Raw genomic sequence first — 21,092 nt, forward strand, 5'->3', positions numbered from 1 at the left:
GATAAAATGTAAATTCCTCCTGTAGACCACCAAGGAAGGATACATAAAGATATAAACAGAAACATGTATAGACTACGTGAATTGTCACGGTCTACACCTATGTCCTCTATTCAATTCTCTATGCCAACTAAATTGTTATCTTTGTGAACCACATGTGCAGCTTAAATGAAGCATGAACGCACTGCTTCATGGGGTTTATGCCAACACAGAAGTAGGTGCTGGTGCAGTTAAGGATTGGCAGAAGCATCCTTACTTGTTCTCTCAGGAACACAGATGTATTGTGTATGGCCAGCCTTAGAAGCATGATTAAGGAGAAAATAATCAAATGGTGGGGGTTTATTTACTAGATGTATAGAAGAAGGTTCCTTTTCAACGTAAATGTTCACTAAGCTTAGTAACTAAGAAGAAGCTGTGTACAATGCAAATAGTCTGTTCAGAGCTGCACACCACTTCCATGAGGTTAAAACAGCTTTATAGTTCCAGCATATGAACAATCATTTCACAAAGCCTACTATTTTTACTGTGTTTCTACCCCTGCTGAGGCATATATGTAGAGCAAAGGGTCAGTTTACTGTCCTTCAGGCTTTGGAGGGACCAAACTGTGGCCAGTGGGAGTAGAAAATGCCTCTGCATCAGTGGAGGAAAACAAATGTGTCAGTTGAAGGAGTAGTGCCCCAAGGCTGGAAAAAGGCAACCAAAGGGCCACAGTTTGGAGACCCCTGCTGTAGAGCTATATGATTATGCCCCAGCCGGTAGCAAAATGCAATGGAGAGAGACAGGTAGGTGGAGTGTTTGTGCATGTGCTGAAACAAGACAGTTGTTATTAAACCTCTGAGTAGACTATTTGCTGTGTATAGGATGAATGGACCCTAGGGGAGTGTGTCCCTGTGGGTTGCAGAGGAAAAGAGCGGGGGGTCTTCAGATTGAGCTAACATTAATTTTGGAAATCTCTGCACAACTTGAATACAGGCGGTCCCCTACTTACAAACATCAGACTTACTAACGACTCCTACTTACAAACGGAGGGAGACAACAGGAAGTGAGAGGGAATCTACCCCTAGGAAGGAAAATTCTCTCCTGTAAGAGTTAATATCAACTTAAGAACAAGACTACAAAGGGGATATGGCCCAAAAGCTTGTTGTGACAACGTGGATGTTTTCCAAAAAAAAGTATCATAGTCTCACCCCAAACTTTCCTAAACTCATTGCTATAAACTCTAGTGTATTAGCAATCCTGCCCAACCAGCATGGAACGGAAAAACCAAGCATTGATTATGCACACAGACTGATTAAGTTTAGGTGACTTACAGTAGTACACCCACCAATGCAAAATTATTATCAAATATGCTAGTCCTTGTGATAAATTTCAGAGGTACCATATTTCTGTTCAGGTCCAAACACAGAACAACGTATCTGTCTGGGGATCCCAGAATGGTTAAATCAACTGCCTAGGAAAACCAGTAACAGTGGAGCCCATATGGCAGGCCAAGTCTCAGTTTATAAACCACATAAAGCACCCATCACTGCTAAAAGGTCCAGATATGGCTTTATTACAATAAAAGTTGGGGAGACTATACAGTGAGCATCCAACAAGTTTTGGGGTGCCATAAATGCCCCTTCAGCCAAACTAGCTGCAAGTTTATTACAGGTGCTTGTAATAACACTAAAAGACAACCATTAACTACTTCAGCCCCCGGAAGGCTGCCCAGTGACCAGGCCATTTTTTCGAGATTCTGCACTGCGTCGCTTTAACTGACAATTGCGCGGCCGTGTGACGCTGTACCCAAACAAAATCGACGTCCTTTTTTCCCACAAATAGAGCTTTCTTATGGTGGTATTTGACCATCTCTGCGATTTTTATTTTTTGCGCTATAAACAAATAAAGAGCGACAATTTTGGAAAAAAAAAACAATATTTTGTACTTTTTGCTATAATAAATATCTCCAATTTTTTTTAAAGTGAATTTTTTCTCAGTTTAGGCCGATATGTCTTCTTCTAGATATTTTTGGTAATAAAAATCACAATAAGCGTATATTGATTGGTTTGCGCAAAAGTTATAGCGTCTACAATTTATTTCATTATTATTATTTTTTTTTTACTAGTAATGGCGCTGATCTGCAATTTTTATCTGTACTGCGACATTATGGCGAACACATCCGACACTTTTGACAAATTTTTGGGACCATTGGCATTTATACAGTGATCAGTCCTACTGTATAAAAATACACATATTATTGTGTAAATGTCACTGGCAGGGAAGGGGTTAACACTAGTGGTTGATCAAGGGGTTAATTGTGTTCCCTAATGAGTGTTCTAACTCAAGGGGGAGGGGACTGACCTAGAGGAAATGATAGATCGTGGTTCCTAGCTATTAGGAACTCACGATCTACATTTCCTCAGCTCACAGAACAGGGATGTGTTAACACCGCTTGAAGCGACCAACGTACAGCTACGACGGTTTGCCTAGCGGAGCCAACCAGCCGCAGTATAACTGTGGCTGCTGGCCCATAAGTGGTTAAAGGCCCAGTATACGCTTAGTCCATTGTTTTTAATCTCAAGCCCTGATGAAGGGGGCATTTGTGGACCCCCAAAAGGCATTGGATACACTTTGGATCGTCCCCTGACTTAGCTTGGAATAAAGTCACCAAGGAGACCATGGTGATCATCTGGCATTAATCCAATAAAAGTCAGGAGGGCTATCCAGAGAGTATCCAACAAGTTTTGGGGGGCCATAAATGCCTGTTCAGCCAAACCAGCTGCTGATAAGACCTGTGCTTGTATTAACACTGAAAAACAACCATTAATGGCCCAGTTCACTTCTAGTCCATTTACACTGTTTTTTTTAATCTGAAGTCCTGATGAAGGGGGCATTTGTGGACCCCCAAAAGACATTGGCTACTTTATGAATTGTCCTGTGACTTTTCTTGAAATAAAGTCATATCTGGACCTTTTATTCATGGTGTGGCTCTTCAATATACATTTGTGTTACATTACACTACAAGCCAAGGAGACCAGGGAGATCCTCTGGGGGGTACAGTAGAAGGTGCCTTCCCCCGAAAACAGATTACTTACACCAACATCAATACTTTATGACAGCAATACCAATAAGATAACCTTGCATGTCCAGGGCTATTTGTCCACATACTTCACCTAAGGCTCCTTTTATATCCTATGTCACTGGGCGTAAAAACACAATACAACAAAACCGTTTAAAACGCGAACCACTGAACTTTGGAGACACTTAGCAGATAAGACAATTTTTTAACTTCTATAATGAGCATTAAAATCAGTATATAAGGAGCAACTCAATAGATTTCCAATTAAGTATTCTTGACTAGTCCGGCTCAGTTGTTCACTGGAAGCTTTCAATACTTGTCTACAAGATGTTTTATATTCGGAATATGGATCCAAACACTGTCTCGCTATGAATACACGGTTATTGATTTGTGCAAATGACAGATACTAAGGCTAGAAAGCCTGGATCAGATTACACACAGAAAGTTGAAGCAGCATTATCTCAGTGGGACCAATAAGTGCAAAGTAAACACAAGCTTCTCTACTTTCTTACAGTGTGATTAGACGACCCGCAGCATACCAACACATGAGAAGAAAAAGTGTCTCTGCATGGTTATGCACTGTGAATGAAGTGAAAATATTAATGTGAATCTGTCACCTGTGCAGCAGCCCATAAAAACAAATTGGTTTCTAGTTTGCATTGGGTTGCCACATGTTTGCACAGAAATTTGTCATTTCTATTAGCACATTAATTAGAACCCAAAATGCTTCTTTTTCCCTTTGTGAAGGATTTGCTTTATGTCTTAAGTTCGGGGCCTAAGCATAAAAACTCTGTCACTCATCTTTTTTTGTTGCTTGCTATGGCACCTCCAGCAAAATGGGTTGTGAGAAAGACAGGTCTGACAGCACTGGTGTCTAAGGGGATGTTGTTAAGAGAAAGGAAACAAAGAATACAGTAACATAAGGCCTATTAACAGCTTTTTATCCTTAGTTTCTTTGTCCAGTATCTCAGAACACCCATGACAATTGAACATAGCTGTCTGTAACATAACCATAGCAATATTTTGCATCTTAACCACTTTCCGACTGTGCTACACCCAAAAGACAGCTACAGTGCGGCTGTTACGTTTTGGGAGGGCATCCATGGACGTCCTTCCAGAACCACATCCCCTGCGCGCCCTCTGAGGCATGCATCTGGGGCACTCTGTGATCACAGTCAAGGACCAATCACAGCGGCCCTTTTCCACGTGTCCAATCACAGCTGAAGATGTAAAAAAACATGCAGGTTATTGGCATTCCTTTCCTCACGCACTGCCACAGTGTGGGAAGACGAAAGCCAGTAACTGGCAATTCTGATAGCACACATTTACACTGATACTCAGGGCACTGATAATCAGTGCAGCCCTATCAGTGCCAAACAAGACCCATCAGTTCTGCCTATCAGTGCCCATCAGTGCCACCTATCAGCGGTCATCAGTGCAGCCTATGCAAAAAAACATTTGGTGGGATTTTAACGTGCCATAAACGTAGTCAGTAAACCATTCATAATATAAAACTTCACTATTTATTCATACATGATTAAAATTGAACAGGTTTAAATCCAATACACATGTGTTGCATGATCATTGGTATTTTTACATAGACAGTAATATCGTGGTACATGTTCCCAACATCGCTGCGTAGGGCTTCCTCAGGGGATTGCAAGACTACTATTGATACGAACGCGAATGTGACCACTAATTGTCAGTAACAGGACCATCCACACAGTGCAGAGATAAGGATACCGTGTGGCCACAGGAGATATACCAAGACAAAGAAAATTTATATTTCTAAGTGTTTACCAGAGAACACCTAATTTCAGGACCAAGACCACTATTTTTTTTTTTTGAAAAGCCTATGGCGTGTGAACACACCCAAAAAAACTCCACCCGGTGCAGAAAAAATGTGCACACACATAAAGAGTGTTCACAAAAACGTGCAGACGGGTGCAACGTCAAGTGGTCCTCCTGTGAAGAGGGACCCAAACCCTGATCCCCCGGGGCGTTAGGCTCCAGACGGGGACTGAGGTACTGTGGTCCGAGCAACCGAAGCCGACACGGACCCAACTTCCTCGGAGGGACTGCCGAAACAGAACCCTCCCAGTACTAGGTGGGGCTCCCCCGAAGGGAGACCCCATGAGAGCAGGCGAACTAAGCCAGAAGGCCATGTCCACCCACTCCCAAGACGTTCAGGGCTGGCCCGAGGACCCGCACCCTACTAATCACACAGTGACAAAACGTGCACAACAAAAAAAGACAAAAAAGTGACAAACACAGGCTTAAATAAAATAAAGTGGGGGAAGGGATAGTGGAGAGGAGAGTGAAAGAAGTGGCCATTGTGGTGAAACAATGACCAGGCCCTCCGGCCAGGAATAAAAAATTCCTCCGGTCCTAGCCAAAAGGCCCGGCCCAGGAGGCAGGTGCTAAAAAAAGCGTGTATCTGGTGCAGTGACCGTGGTATCCTTCAATCAATGTGTCCCTCACACACAGTGATCTTCAGATACCCCTGGACTGCCACTCCAGGGGCACATGCACCATAGGCTTTTCGTTCCATATCCGACCCCCCGACCGACCAGTGCAGCCCTCCACCCCTGCCAGCCAACCCAGCAGATTTGCATGGTGCTGCCCCGTCTTATCCCAGGGCATTACCAGCTCCTCCTACCGGATCGCTGACAGAGATAGCACTTACACCAGCCAGCCAGAAGGCCAGACTAGAACTCGGCAAAAAGACCAAGACCAAGCACAGCACCCATCCTCACCAGGAGCACCCTTCCAGATGGCTCAGACTCAACCATGGGCCGGCCCCCAGTATTCTATCGGGCAGCACAGCGTAGTCCCTGCTGAAACCATCCTTCCAGGTGCAATGACGTCATTGGATTGCATCCACCCTCCCCATGTAGGAGGTGCTTCAGTGCTTCAGCGCTCCGCTGACAACTGATGAGGACAGATGCCACACCCAGTCCCAGCCAAAAGGCCGAGAAGCGGCAGGGAAGACAACCACGATCAGCACGGCCTAGAGTGTGCAATAGCCGTGCCTCGCCCTGGGAGAACCACCTTCATGATCATGGTGTCTCCCCTGCCAGGCAAGACCACTATTAAGTATAGATGAGCTGAGGTTCTATTGGAATGATTCATAGGTTGCCCTTGTGGCTCCAGCAGTGCTCAGAACAAGAGAAGCAGTAGAATTAGTGAGAGGACATGCTCAGAACAAGGGGAGCAGTTGGCTCGATAGGAGGATGATGCTCAGAAGAAAGCAAACAGTAGGCTTGGTGAGAAGGTGGTGCTCAGTACAAGGGAAGCAATTAGCTTAGTGGGTAGGACAATACTTAGGAAAGCCAACGGCTTAGACCCCATTCACACCTAGGCGTTTTTACGCCTGTATCGCTACGCCGCTGCCGCCAGAGGGCTGAAAACAGATGTCCCTCTATGGAGATGGTTCACATCTCCACGCTGAACGCCAGACGCCTGTCGCCTGCCGCGTGAAAAAAGGTCCCGGACCTTTTTTTCAGGCGTCTTCGAGCGTTCGGCTAGGAGATGGCAATCATCTCCATAGAGGGGGTCATCTTGGGGCACATCTAGGCGGACAATACCGGCGTTTTGTCGCCGCAAATCGCGGTACAAAACGCTGCTATTTTTACCGCGATTTGCGGCGACAAAACGCCGCGATTTCGTCCGTCTAGATGTGAATGCAGCCTTAGTGAGAGGACATGCTCAGAACAAAGTAAGATTTATTTGTTTGAAAAGCGAGTGGCGTGTGAAACACACCCCAAAACTCCACCCAGTGCCAAAAAATGTGCACATACATAAAGAGTGACACAAATTGTGCAACGGGTGTTACACTGTCCTCCACTAGGAAGGACCTTACCCTGATCCCTTGGGGGGGGGGGGTTGGCTCCAGACGGGGACTGAGGTACTTCACTTGGTCCATCTGGCCAAAACCAGAAAAAACAGATGGACCCCTTTTTCTGGAGGGTCTGCCGAAACAGACCCACCCAAGTACTAGATGAGACTTCCCCAAAGGGAGACCCCATGAGAGAGGGCGAACTAAGCCAGAAGGCCATGTCCACCCCCTCCCAAGACATTCAGTGTAGGCCTGAGGACCCACACCCTACTAATCACACTGTGACAAAACGTGTAACATCAAACAAAAAAGTACAATACAGTGATGACACAGGGGTAAAATAAATAGAAAGTGGGGAGAAGGAAGGTGGGAGAAGTGAAAGTGGCCATTGTGTAATACACGCTCAGAACAAAAAGGAAGTCGTTGGCTTAATGGAAGGGTGGTGCTTAGAACCAGGGAAGCAGTTGGATTAGGTAGAGGGTGGTGCTCAGACCAAAGGAAGCAGTAGGCTTAGTGAGAGGGCAGAGCTCAGAACCATTGAATACTTAATTTTCATATTTATCCATATAATAAAAAACAAGCTGACAAAAATAGGTATTTATCTGAAATAGCAGTTGGGTACAAGAGACGAACGTCAGAAAAATAAATTAGAGGAGCTCAATAGAGAGAATGGGCCAGATTCAGAAAGCCGCGCGGAAAGTTGCGGCGGCGTAACTTTTCTTATTTACGTTAAGCCGCCGCAACTTAACACGCAAGTGCTGTATTCACAAAGAACTTGCGTGTTAAGTTGCGGCGGCGTAGCGTAAATTGGGCGGCCTAATTCAAATTAGGCGAGTAGGCGGCGTCTCCTATTTAAATTAGGCGCGTCCACGCGCCGAACGTAATGCGCATGCACCGGCCTTAGAAAAATCCCAGTGCGCATGCTCCGAATTATGACGGTGTTTTCGACGTGAACGTAATCAAAGTAAATCCCCATTCAAGGACGAGTTACGCAAACGACATAAACATTTTCAAATTTCCCGCGGTCACGACGTCCATACTTAACATAGGATGCGCCTGCTTTGGGCAGCTTTATCTTTACGCCGGGAAAACGCTTACGTAAACGGCGTAAAGTGACTGCGTCGGGCCCGCGTACGTTCGTGAATTGGCGTATCTCTCTGATTTACATATTCTCTGCGTAAATCAGCGAGAACGCCCCCAGCGGCCATTTTAAAATTGCAGTTAAGATCCGACGGTGTAATACAATTACGCCTGTCAGATCTTTGCTGCAAACCGGCTTATCTTGTTTTCTGCATACAGAAAAACAGATAAGCCGGCGCAAAGTGTGAGTTATGCCGGCGTATCACTGATACGCCGGCATAACTCTTTCTGAATCTGGCCCATCGAGTCCTTAAGTCTGTTTCAATGCAAAATGTGTGTGCTTGGCTGGATAGAATGGAAAAAAAAAGTCAAAAGGAGTAATTGTTTAAACATTATACACACCTCAGTCATTGAGGAAAATCTCATTATATAGTCACGTACCACTGAGGATATCAATACCATAAAAATATGAATAGGACGAAATCAGCATTTGAATGGAATAATGAAGTGTGATTTGGCCAAGTGCTTTGTAAAATGGCCAGTCACTTTTTCTCCAACGTAGCAAAAAGATAAGGGGGGGGGGGGGAATGAAACATGGCTTAAGCACACCTCTCCGGCTAATCTGTGCCAGATACCCAGAATCCTCCATGACAAGCCAATGTTGTCTGTTTTGCTGGGTCCTTTGTGCTGGACAGTTAAAGAAAATATGTGGCATCTGTTCCATACATACTGCCGTTGTGTACTTCCAAATTGCAATGAACTGGCAGCTTCACAAAAGAAAGACAGAGGGCATTGTGCCAGACTGAACACAAACAATACCTAACCTTTCAAAGATGCTGCTCCGAATCTGCTGAATATGCCCACACACTGCATTATTTCAGCCCGCTGCAATGGAGACATTTTCCGGGTAACCTGTTTAGAAGACACCATCCAACTGCTGTGACACAAACAAATCCAAACAGCAAAACGATGAATGGCAAGAGGCAAAGATCAAACAATAGTGGAATATAAATAGGCGGAAGACAAAGCCACCTGCCTTCCTGCTGTATTCCCAGCTAATGGCGGAAGATTGTTTGTTTGATGAATTGCATTGAATGTTGGGGAAGACAGTTTCCGCAAATTAGAACACAGGGAAAGTTTTAGACAAGCAAAAAGAAGGACAAAGGAGCACTGCTCTTACAACAGTTAGTCAAATGAAAGAAATTAATTGACTGTCTGACTATGAGATGTTCCTATATGCACACAGATTTGGTGCATAAAATGAAATGAAAAAGGAGACTTTAATGAGGTCAGAACCTTTTCTTACACATGTAAGTCTGTATGCTTCAAATATCAACCCGCCTTTAACCACTTAACGCCCGGACCATATTGCTGCTCAAAGACCAGAGCACTTTTTGCGATTCGGCACTGCGTCGCTTTAACTGACAATTGCGTGGTCGTGCGACGTGGCTCCCAAACAAAATTGGCATCCTTTTTTCCCCACAAATAGAGCTTTCTTTTGGTGGTATTTGGTCACCTCTGCGGTTTTTAGTTTTTGCGCTATAAACAAAAATAGAGCGACAATTTTGAAAAAAATGAATATTTTTTACTTTTTGCTATAATAAATATCCCCCAAAAATATATAAAAAAAATGTTTCCTCAGTTTAGGACGATACGTATTCTTCTACATATTTTTCATAAAAAAAATTGCAATAAGCGTTTATTGATTGGTTTGCGCAAAAGTTATAGCATTTACAAAATAGGGGGTAGTTTTATGGCATTTTTATAAATAGATTTTTTTTACTAGTAATGGCGGCGATCAGCGATTTTTTTTCGGTACTGCGACATTATGGTGGACACTTCGAACACTTTTGACACATTTTTGGGACCATTGGCATTTTTATAGCGATCAATGCTATAAAAATGCATTGGATTACTATAAAAATGCCACTGGCAGGGAAGGGGTTAACACTAGGGGGCGGGGAAGGGGTTAAGTATGTTTCCTGGGTGTGTTCTAACTGTAGGGGGGGTGGGACTGACTAGGGGAAATGACTGATCGCTGTTCATACATTGTATGAACAGACGGGCAGGCATTTCTCCCCTGACATGACCGGGAGCTGTGTGTGTAAATGAGCGATCGCGGATGCCCGACGGCGATCGCGCCTGCTGGGGCGCGCGCACGGGAGTTGGGGGCGAGCGGGGGGCGCGCGCGTGTCCCTATTGGCTGCTATGTGCTCTCGCCCAGCAGAGCCGACCTGCCGCCGTATAACTGTGGCGGCTGGTCGGCAAGCAGTTAATGTAAGCTCTTGAAGGCACTGTATAGTCTTTTCAATAATTTTTTCGGATATATGTAAAGGAGACCAGCTTGATGTTAATCGTTTTATGAATGTGTGTTAACACACAACTACAATTAAAAAAAGAAATTAGAAAAAAAGAAAGAAAAGACTATGAAATGTAAAAATTATGCCACTGTTCAATGGTGAATAGTAAGGACTGCATCCATCATAGGAGAAGAGGTATGGTCCATGACCAGGATGATCAGACAGACCAGGGTACCCTTACAAAAGGTATGTATGTATATATGAATGTGCAGAGGAAGAAGTCAGGGGTCAAGGTGTGGATGTTTTTTATTAGAATTCAGCTTTAGGGGCAGATCCGCGTACCTTTGCGATGGGCGCAGCGTATCTAAGATACACTACGCCGCCGTAACTTTGTGCTTTTTTTTCGAATCCTGAAAGAATTCACGCCGTAAGTAACGGCAGCGTAGTGTATCTTTGGCGGCGTAATGGCGCACCATTCAAATATCTGTGATAGGGGCGTGTTTTATGTTAATACGTCGTGACCCAACGTAAACAACATTTTTTTTAACTGCGCATGCGCCGTCCATGGGGGTATCCCAGTGCGCATGATCGAAATTAACCCGGAACAAGCCAATGCTCACGTCGGTGACGTCATTCTACGCAAATCCCTATTAGGGAACGACTTACGCAAACAACGTAAAAAAATCAAAATTGTACGCGGGAACGACGGCCATACTTAACATTGAGTATGCCTCATAACAGCAGCTTTAACTATACGCTGGAAAAAGCCAAACGCAAACGACCGGCCGGTCGTACGTTCGTGGATCGCCGTAAATAGCTAATGTGCATACTCGACGTGGAATTCAAAGGAAACGCCACCTAGCGACCGCCGAAAAATTGCAACTTAGATCCAACAGCGTACTAAGACGTACACCTGTCGGATCTAGCCAAGATGCCGTCGTATCTTGTTTTGAGGATACAAAACAAAGATACGACGCGCAAAATTTGAAATTACGCTGCGTATCAATAGATACCCCGGCGTAATTTCTTTGTGGATCTGCCCCTTAATATTTACATATTTCTTTATTTAAAAAATAAAAGTATTATCATTTTTTTTATTTTGTATCTATGTGTAGTTTGAAAGAGTTTTCAGAATGAAAGCAAAGAGGCTCTTGGAGCTTCACAAGATGACATGTTTATGGAAGAGTATCACGGATGCATAATTTATAAGGGTCTTTCATGATAAAAATCTAAACTCCTAAATTTGCAATGATTTTGATAGTGTTCAAAAGGGCTTTTGCATTGGTCTTCCATCACAAGTACCGCCATCAATAAATGCTATAAACATAATATTTTCTTTTGCTACTCTAAATATTCCTTCTCAGCGAGAGCTTGTAAAATACCAAGCTACATGTTATGCTTTAAAAAAATAAAAAAAATAAATGTAAAATGTTTTTGGAAACATCTGCAAACAAAATTTCCACAAAACTTCAAGACGAAGCCGATAATGAGAGCGTCTAATGTTAATGTACATACTTAAATTGGCTTTGTTCTGGGAGCTGTGAGGAAATTGTTTGTACGACATGCTGAGGGTTACTGCAATCCATAGGACTGCCAGCTGATTTTTCAATGTTTTCTAAAGCATTCCACTGGAAAAAGAGATTACACCAAGATTAGGCAGATAAATGATTTTTATCACGTTATCTTTTAGAAGGTAGATAGAAGTGCAACAAAACATTTCTGCAGTAAGCAGTGTGCATAGCTTTGCTTAAAGCAAGGGTCTCCAAACATTCTAAACAAAGGGCCGGTTTATTGTCCTTCAGACTCTTGGAGGGCCGGACTTTGGCCATCGGTGGGTGAAAATTTTTCTGGCATCAGTGGAACTAAACATATGGTATGAGGGGGAGGAATAGTGCCCCGTTAGTGGTGTCAGTGGGAGAAATGGTGCTCCACTGTTGGAGTCAGATGTCAGAATAGTGTCTCGTATCAGTGGGAGGGATACTGCCCCAAGGGCCGGATAAAGGCAAGCAAAGGGCCGCATCCGGCTCTCGGGCCGCAGTTTGGAGACCACTGGCTTAAAGGATAACTAAACCCAAGAACAACAATATAACATAGTGCATCATATAGTCCTTAGATGTGGTGGCTGCATTTGTTTTCTTTCTTTCTTTTTTTCACAGGCAAGAACATTTTTAGAAAATATGGCCGGATTCACATACATCGGTGCATTTTTATGCCGCCGTAGCGTATCTCTTTTACGCTACGCCGGTGCAGCGCACAGAGGCAAGCACTGGATTCACAAAGCACTCGCTTTCACTCGCTGTTAAAGATACGCTGGATTTCCTCGGCGTAAGCCAGCGTAGGTGGAAGTGGGCGTGAGCCATGCTAATGAGGCGTGACCCCATGCAAATGATGGGTCAAGCATCATAGAAGTACCTAAAACGAACGGCGCATGCGCAGTCCCGTGGCCGCATCCCAGTGCGCATGCTCAGAATCATCGGAACAACTGCCTAAGATGCGTCGATTCACTGCCTACGACGTGAACGTAACCTACGCCTAGTCATATTCACGTACAACGTAAACGACAAAAGATACGACGGCTTGTGTTCCCTGGTCCATACCTTTGCATGGGTTGCGCCTCCTATATGGGGAATAACTTTACGCCGGACGTATGACTTACGCAAACCGCGTATATGATGCGCCGGGCGCAACTACGTTTGTGAATCGGCGTATCTACCTCATTTGCATATGTGCATAGAAAATCTATGGGAGCGGCAAATGCGCCTGGCGTAAATATGCGCCCCCCACGATACTACGGCGTAGGCAAGTTACGTCGGTCATAGGAAGCCTAGTTTTGTGGGCACGGCGCACAGATACGACGGCACATATTTACACTTACGCGGCGTATCTCGAGATACGTCTGCGTAAGTGCTTTGTGAATCCGGGCCGTTCTGTTTTTCAACCTGAACTGTGGTGGGAACCTCCAAACCAAGAAGAAAAATAGTTGTATTGGTCATATACATACCATTGAGTAAGAACAATAGGAAAAACAATCTAAAGGGTAAAGCGAACATATCCCTAATTAGCAGGTACCGAGCCATTGTAAGATAGGGGACTCAACATAGGCAGTGTGGGGCCCCTCCTTAACAAAAGGTGTGACAGGCATACCGGAAAACTCAGGTGCCCCCCCAAAAAAAAAACAAAGTCAGGAAAGTTTCAATCCAAAACAACGGTTATGATTGTAACGGTCAGGGGTTTACACAGTTTACGATATTCCATTCCACCATCCCATGACAGCTTATCCGACACTCCACAATCCAGCAGACACAATCCATATGGATTTTCCCCAGAAACGAGACACACGCATCTCTGTCTCTGGTTCCAAACAAATGAACCCTTTAATAATAAACTCAGGCTGCTTATATACAGTTACAAAGCATGCTGCAGTAAGAAAAGGGACAATGACACACTCCACTCACAACATCACACAATGGGTGCTTAAAAAATCCCCCTCAATCCACATCTTAGACAGATTTTCTGACTCCGCGATAAGCTATTCCCACCTGCTACATAATCCACATCCCTTTAGTGAACATGAGTCAGACGTCTGACCTTTAGAGTGTGTTAAGTCACAACACATATTATCATCAATAGACTTTCACACAATACAGTGTCATTAGCATACACAATGAAAGGTCCCTCAGAAGCTAGACTTAACTAGCACCTCAACAGTCTATGTACCACATTGAATGAGACACTCTCCTATTGACCTGTTGGGGTCAGAATTAACAACTTGTAATGTTTCAAGATATCCTGCAATACATGAATTATCATTACTGTCCCATCTCATGTAATTCATGATATAATTTCTCAGTCATCCTATGCCCCTATTGGACATAGGATGACCCTAGACACAAGAGTCATTGGTGAAGCTGGCACAGGAGTACCCCGCATCCTTCAAAAGTCTCTGGGTATCACGGGCCATTCCGTTACAAAGATATTTCTAGATGTGCCGTTCATTTTTATAAGGTTCCCTTTGCTGAAATCACTGTTCATTTTTACTGTTCATGCCTGTCATTAGCAGTAACATAACCTATTTTCCAAAAAGGCTCCCACTTACTTTCCATATCTAAAAGAGCTCAGAATTCTTTTTTTCCCGAAACCACCCCTTAAAAGGCACAAACTTGTAGAAGATTCTTTGTCAACTAATAATCTCAATTCACAAAATAACCTTCTGCACTGCAGGCAGGTGACAGATGTACTTTAAAAAGCAATCATGTTCTGTTGACATAAAAAGTCCCATTAGCACATGAATAATGCTTGTCAAAATCTTTGTAAGGCCGCATCAAGATCTGCAGCATCTGCAAGGAGAAAACCAAATTAACAAATTAAAAAAAAAAAAAAAAAATCAGTTTTCTCCAAAAAGAACACGTATAAGTAAGATAGGTAAAATATCAATTCCTATCAGACTTCAAACCATACAAAACCACCAGAGCTGTATTCCCACATCTGCATGACCGCCTATCGGCATGTTGCTGGTGGGAGTTCAGTTTGCGCTTTTTAATTGAATTTTATGGTGCTTTTGCAAAATGTTACATGCATATCTTTTATAGCTCTAATAGTTTTATTGCTGCCACGAGGTTTGAGGATAATTCTGTACAAAAAAAGCATATGCATAGATAACGCAAAACCTTTAGTAAAATCATTAGAATTGATTACCCATGGTGCTTCGACATTTTGACAGCCGATAATTATTACACAAGTACTTCAGGACTTGTCATTTAAATACAGCAACTAAAAACCATTACAAGCCTACACATTTGAATACTACATTATTCTTTATCAATTAAAGCAGTATTTAACCCAAAAGCAAACATTTAGGGCTGGATTCACGTAGATCGGCGCATCTTTGAGGCGGCGTAGCGTATCGTATTTACGCTACGCCGCCGTAAGTCAGAGAGGCAAGTGCTGTATTCACAAACACTTGCCTCCTAAGTTACGGCGGCGTAGCGTAAATGGGGCCGGCGTAAGCGCGCCTAATTAAAATGAGGATGAGGGGGCGTCTTTTATGTAAATGATTGGTGACCCGACGTGATTGACATTTTTTACGAACGGCGCATGCACCGTCCGTGGACATATCCCAGTGTGCATTGCTCCAAAGTACGCAGCAAGGATGTATTGGTTTCGACGTGAACGTAAATTACGTCCAACCCCTATTCACGGACGACTTACGCAAACAACGTAAAATTTTCAAATTTCGACGCGGGAATGACGGCCATACTCAACATTGGCTACGCCACCTAGGGGGCAGCTTTATCTTTACGCGGCGTATCTCTTACGGACACGGCGTATCTTTACTGCAACGGGCAAGCGTACGTTCGTGAATCGGCGTATCTAGTCATTTACATATTCTATGCCAAAATCAACGGAAGCGCCATCTAGCGGCCAGCGGAAAAAGTGCACCCTAAGATACGACGGCGCAGCCTGTCGTATCTTAGCTAGGTTTAAGTATATCTCAGTTTGAGCATACACTTAAACTTACGACAGGCTTAGATTCGGAGTTACGTCAGCGTATCTACTGATACGCCGGTGTAACTCTTTGTGAATCCAGCCCATATTATATTGCAGCTTACTAATTCTTATATGTGGTGGCTGCATTCATTTTTTTTTAGGTTTTCTTTCTTCTATTTTCATCTGGTGATCCAGCCAGTAAGTCTGTTGTTCTTTAAAAGAACAAGCTCCCAGGAAATGGCAGCAGCCAGGGGACAGGAGTGAAGCCAGGAGCACTGCGGTGGGGGGCGGAGAAGGAGCAACATGGGGGAAGCATGGACAGTACAGGTAATCGACACCGCACAGAGTGATTAGGATGTGCCCAGGCACACCTGGCACACCCCCTGTGCACGTCTATGGTTACAGAGATGAAACAAACCATTTAACACTGACAGGGGTGCTTACAATGACCAGAGGTATTTATGTAAAATCTTTATGTCAAAAGAAAAATACTTTTTGCTGTAACTGCTTGGGCTAAAGGAAAAAAACCTTAGGAGCCCTGGAGGAGGTCACAATGAACTTTTAGTACAGCGATCTCCCCGCTGAGCTATTGTGTTCTGACAGGATGAGGGCCTGGCAAAGTCTTTCAAAAACTTCCATGCCACATCAGAAAAAAAAAGTTTATACTCTCAGTAAAGTACAGAATGGGATGTAAGTATCGATATGCCTGAAGGCTCTGGATGGGACTGAGTGTCACAGTGGGGATGGGGAGTGTGTGAGATTCAGGGTAAATGGGGATTTGGAAGTGGATTAGTAAACAAGTAGACATGGATGCCCTGTACCAGATGAGGTTTTTGGAAAGGGGCTTGGGGCTTTGAAGGGGCACTGTGGGAAACTGGATGAAACAGTGGGGCCCATGAGGCACTGTGGGAGGTTGGGAAGCACTGTGGCACACTGTGGGAGGTTGGGGGAACTATGGGGAGGCCTTGAGGGGCACTGTGGGAGGTTGGGGGGCACTGTGGCACACTGTTGGAGGTTGAAAGAACTATGGGAGGCTGGAGGGCACTGTGGGAGTTTGGAGGGGCTGTTAAATACTGTTGGAGTTTGGGAGAACTATGGGAGGCTGAAGGGCACTGTGGGAGTTTTGGGGAGGTGTGTTAAACACTGTTGGAGGTTGGGAGAACAATGGGAGGCTGGAGGGCACTGTGGGAGGTTGGGGGGCCCCATGGCACACCTTTGGAGGTTGGGAGAACTATGGGAGGCTGGAAGGCACTGTGGGAGATTTGGGGGGCACTGTTGAACACTTTTGGATGTTAGGAGTACTATAGGAGGCTGGCGGACACTGTGGGAGGTTGGGGGCGGGTAGGTTCACTGTGGAAGGTTGGGAGACACTATTAGCACTTTCAGTGGATCTGGGGGCACTGTGAGGTTTGATGGGCACTGCAGGAAATTATAAAAGTTTGCAAACACTATAGGAGCTGGGAGGCACTATAGTAGGTAGCTGGCTGGAGACCCAGAAGGACGGAGACCATTGCCCATTAGCAGGACATGGCCAAGTGGTTAAGAACCACTGACATTTGCCATTGAGAATTTACAGCTCATGATGAGCCAGGTAACACCAAGAAGATATGGCAGCTACATCATAGAGAGGTATTATCTTTTAATTGGAAATTCATTTTAGTGAAATGAAAGCAAATGCCTTGCTGATTGTTACAGACAAGGGCTCATGTGAAGATTGAACAATACTAGTATACAGCCATCAATGATTATAAGGAGCACAGAAAGCCTCCAGCAGCAGATATGCCAATTGCCTCCACTAAATCATGTAAACCAATTCAATAGGAGAAAAATATTTATACTTTGTACATTTAAATGACTTTCCAACGATGTTATCATCTCTTTTCCGTGTAATGGTTTCAGATCAATTTTAGATGTGGTGTGACAAGTAGTAACCTTTTTATGGAGCCTATCTTTTTTCGGCTGTGATTTACTGCTGTGGGGAACAACTAAATTAGTCTGAAGAGAGGAGGGAACATGATAGGCTTTACAGATCACCTCCGGCTGTTGTATAAAATGTATGCTAAGTTCCATGGAGCAACAGGGATTCCCACAAACTTGCATATTTATTTGCTCATCTTAACTTACAGCAATTCGCACTTGCCTCCTGTTGCATAGGTGGTAAATATGTGGAAGGTAGTGCTTTTATTTGCCTAACAAGTCTCCGAAAAGCTATTTGAGTATAAATGTCAGCTGATCATATTTTGTATGCCAATAGGCTTGCTTTAGTCTATATCCAAGTGAACCCACAGTTTAAATCTACTTAAAAGAGAAGTATGGGAACTTTTTTTAAGGATTACACTTACCTAGGTGGATTCAACACCTGTTGTATCTGTTCCCCACCAGCTATTAGACTGAGAACCGAGCAATCAAAGACTGCTGATCAGGTAGATAGGGGTCTCTCCTGTGTGGGAAACGGCCCATCTCTTAGCTGCCCCATTACCAAATATGAGGGCAACCCCAATGCCTTCCTACAAAAAAAGCATCAGGGTTGCCTGCACAAGGGTGAGATGTTTTCCAGCATTTTGGAGAAAGACCTTTTCCTCTGGACCTTTGTATGTTGGTTGATATAATATTTATCCCTTGTGCTCACTGGGTAGCCCCCCTGGAAATCTATAATATAGCGGGTGCTGTACCATCCTTTTTTAGATACTTAGCACCTGAATCCTTATTTGCTACCCTTGTTTTCACATGGGGATACCTTCCTCTTGACATCCTGATGTCCAAGATGCTTGACCAGTGGGACCCAGTAACCAATGGGGTTACATCTAGCATAGAGTGATTTTATTGAAATATTGGGGAGGCCCACCCCTTTATTTAATATACTCCCAATGAAGCAGGCATCAATTCAGGCGAAACGCGTATATGAACACTGCAGTATAATAAAAGCAGACACTATTATGTTAAGGGGACTTGTTACCCCCATTAGAAACTATTTATTAATGGTAGAGGTGAATGCTATGCAGTTACTGCAAGGGAGCTGTTCAAGCAATTTATTTCATGTTATTAATTTGTAGATCTGCATGGGGTTGATTTACTAAAACCGGAGAGTGTAAAACCTGGGGCAGCCGTGCATGATAGCCAATCAACTTAAAACTTCAGCTTGTTCAATGAAGCCTTAACAAAAAAAAATGAAGCTGATTGGTTTCTATGTAGACCAATACCAGATTTTGCACTCCACAGTTTTAGTAAATCAACCCCTATGTGTCTAGTTTTAACAATTTTTAGGAATAAAATTGTCAAGGGGTGTGTATCCTCCCCCCCTTAAATTAAAAATGTGTATTAATGTGGCTTTTTCTGGGACACATAGGGGTACATTTTGGGTCTAGAATACAAAAATGTATTGTATGATCATGAATGTGGTGCCCCCACACAAATGCCCGTGGCATTCCAAAAAGTACACAATTTAGCCTAAAAGTTAAAAAAAAAGAACAAAAGAACTAACAACGTAAGTAAAATTATCAAGAGGTGTGTATCCCCCCCCCTCCAATTTTAAAATAGGGGTCAAGGGGTGTGTATCCTCCCCCTAATTTTAAAAGTTGTATTGGTGTGGCTTTTTGTGGGACACCGCAAAAGTCAATTTTGGGTCTAGAATACACAGATGTATAATATGATCATGATGTGGTGCCCTCCCAAAAATGCCTGTGGCATCCCAAAAAGTACACAATTTAGCCTTCCTACAAAAAGTACAAACAAAAAAAAAAAGAACAAAAGAACTAACAACGTAAGCCCTGAATAAAACATTACCTTTTGAGATAGATAAAAAATGAACAATTGTTACCAATTAGAATAAAGCCATAAATGTGCCCGGCCGCTTTTATGAAATATTAATATCGTGAGTTCAACATCTTGGTATCGGTCCAGAATGCAAAACACAGCCTCCCATCATAGTGCAAACAACAGCCAGTTTTAATAAACGTCATGGGAATCCTGTAAGTTGGTGCAATTGATTCCCATTAATATATACCAAAGAAATCTCACTTTATGATATTTTTCTGCTTCCAAATAGAAGATTAATTTCAGTGCACAAAAGTACAGTACCTTTATTTTCTTTTTTTTATTTTCTTTTTTTTTAAGGACCATAAAGTACTTTACAAAAAAATGAAGATTTTGCATTCAGGGGAGTTATAAAAGCTGCAAGCGTTAACATCAAGGTGGATTTACTGCTCAATTTTTTTCTTACAATTGGAGCTGTGTTTTCTGTCCCAGTGGTTGGCAAATAATTGGATGTGGTGGATAAACTCTCATCCTCCAAACAGACTCCCGCGGTTTAGTTTAGTCTCATGCAAAATGTGAGACAGATCAAAACCTTCTTTTTTTTCCCTCCTCACATTTATACTGCTATATTTTCTTTAATAAAATCTATAAATAGCCAACGTATGATCACTTAAAAACCACAAAGAGCATAAAGCGCTGTAAATATACAGTAGAATCTATAAAATGTGTAAATTATTTGTTACCTTTCTGCATTTAAAAACCTGAAATTCAGGCAGATATAAAAGAAGTAAATTAATGCAAGCTCTGTATCAATTAATACACCATTAGAGTAGAACTTTATGATCTCAATCAATATTAACTATTTTTAATCCTTATGCTGAAACGAGATAAGAATGTATAAAAGTATTTATACCCCTTGAAATTTTCCACATTTTGTCATGTTACGACCAAAAACCTAAATTTATTTTATTGGGATTTTATGAGACAAACCAACACAAAGTGGCACATAATTGTGAAGTGGAAGGAAAATGATAAATGTTTTTCAGATTTTTTTTTACAAATAAATATCTGAAAAGTGTAGTTTGCATTTGTATTCAGCCCCCTTTACTCTGATACCCCTACCTAAAATCTAGTGGAACCAATTGCCTTCGGAAGTCACCTAATTAGTAAATAGAGTCCACCTGTGTGTAATCGAATCTCAGTAACAAATACAGCTGTTCTGTGAAGCCCTCAGAGGTTTGTTAGAGAACCTTAGTGACCAAATAACATCATGAAGACCAATGAACACACCAGACAGGTCAGGTAAAAAGTTGTTGAGAAGTTTAAAGCAGTGTTAGGTTATAAAAAAATATCCCAAGCTTTGACCATCTCACGGAACTCTGTTCAATCCATCCAACTGCAAACCTACCAAGACATGGCCGTCCACCTAAACTGACAGGCCATGCAAGGAGAGCATTCATCAGAGATGCAGCCAAGAGGCTCATGGTAACTCTGGAGGAGCTTCAGAGATCCACAGCTCAGGTGGGAGAATCTGTCCACAGGACAACTATTAGTCGTGTTCTCCACAAATCTGCTCTTT

At 43.1% G+C, this 21,092-nt stretch overlaps 1 protein-coding gene and 1 pseudogene across 21 annotated transcripts in view; both read right to left on the reverse strand.

Moving 5' to 3' along the window:
• Window positions 1–21,092, reverse strand: part of NRXN1 (neurexin 1) — a 1,744,826-nt gene that overhangs the window by 667,555 nt on the left and 1,056,179 nt on the right. The window lies entirely within an intron of this gene.
• Window positions 5,991–6,143, reverse strand: LOC120938516 (annotated as a pseudogene).

Source organism: Rana temporaria, chromosome 4, assembly GCF_905171775.1.
Source record: "Rana temporaria chromosome 4, aRanTem1.1, whole genome shotgun sequence".
NCBI lineage: Eukaryota > Metazoa > Chordata > Amphibia > Anura > Ranidae > Rana > Rana temporaria.